The following is a 1402-nucleotide window of genomic DNA, read 5'->3' as shown; positions in this document are numbered from 1 at the left end:
CTCCTGGTTGGACAACACTCCCCACTCTCTGCTCTATCAAATCATCCCTATCCTTTGAGGCATAGATGGTTCCCTTCCTCCATGAAAGAGTCTGTGGCCCATTGACCTCCTGATGCATTCCTCCCCTGGGATCCATTCATACCCAGAAATTCCAGGAGTCTCTTGAGGCACTTAGCATTGCTAGCTGTGCATACTCTGACTTCTGGGAGAGCTCAAGGCCCTTCTCCACCCATTTAGATCCTGGCAAGGTCCAAGCATACAATAAAGCAATGACACACAACTGAACCCCACTGCTGACGGAGCACAGGAGGGAGATATTTAGCTGGAGGGATAAAAATGAGGTGAGTGGTTTGCTTTTTTTTTTTTTTTTTAACTAAAAAAAGGAATTTGTTTATTGAGGGCAAGAGGATGCAAACAATATAAAAATCAAAAACTTATCTGACTTTTCTTTCTCTGCTTCTCAAATGGGGGTTGGATTTTATTTGTACATTTTCTGAGGGTCCCCAACTGCCAATGGAATCCTTTATACAGGGGGAAGCTGTGGGACAGATTCTTTAAGAGACCCTTTGGGACAACTCTCATTGGGCAGGAATGGTGCTCAGTATCGCCTATTTCTTTCCCTTCTGCTTCATGTGTACTACAAAATAGTCATTGCATGCAATGGTGAGCCCTGCGATTAGCGAGAAGAAGCTCTGGAAGCCCACTTTGCCATCTCGGCACTGGTTGAGGTCCTTCATTATTTTGTCCATGGCCAGAGGGTCTTTCTAATTTTCCAAAAATCCAGGGAACTCCTTTTCCATGAGTACTCACAGGTCCTCTTTTGTTAAGTAGCCTTTATCACCAGCAAACTTGTGAAACGTGACCATCATGGTTTCCATGGCATGTTCCGTTTGAGATGGCATTTTGGTGAGGTCTGTTGAAACCTTGGCCCGAGGCAAAGCAGGGACCGAGTGGTTTGCTTTTAAAAGAATTTCCTTCCCTTGTGTGTGTGGTAAAAAATTATCAGGTCAATATTAGCAACTGGTACAACCTTGACCTGCCTCTAGAGTAAGTCCACACTGAAAGGGACATGGGGAGATTTGAGTGTAGTTTGGATAAGCAAGCAGAGATAGAGGAGACACTAGGTCTATAGGCAATAGGCATTCCTCTCCTGCAAGTCAAAGGACAATGTGGTAGCTATCTAGAACAGAGTTGCCAACTGAGGGAGAATCAAGGAGTCCTCAGTTCTGCTTCCAGGCCCCATCTCTTCTACCAAAAATCATATACTGCCTTGTACCATTAGTTGTATACTTTTGACTTTTTCCAGTTTTACAAATGGATTGGAAATTTCTTGAAAAGAATCTGTTTCCCTAATATCCATTTGCCATACCTTCTATGTAGTACATGTGAAATGTTTGATGGC

The 1402-nt window shown here is 43.6% G+C and overlaps 1 pseudogene; it reads right to left on the bottom strand.

Moving 5' to 3' along the window:
• Positions 1-557: 557 nt before the first annotated feature.
• Positions 558-902, bottom strand: LOC101693211 (annotated as a pseudogene).
• Positions 903-1402: the final 500 nt, after the last annotated feature.

The sequence above is a fragment of the Mustela putorius genome, unplaced genomic scaffold (assembly GCF_011764305.1).
Source record: "Mustela putorius furo isolate JIRA1106 unplaced genomic scaffold, ASM1176430v1.1 tig00000832_pilon_pilon_pilon, whole genome shotgun sequence".
NCBI lineage: Eukaryota > Metazoa > Chordata > Mammalia > Carnivora > Mustelidae > Mustela > Mustela putorius.
Note: the sequence above shows the minus strand (reverse complement) of the source record. Positions and strands in the feature narration are given on the sequence as shown.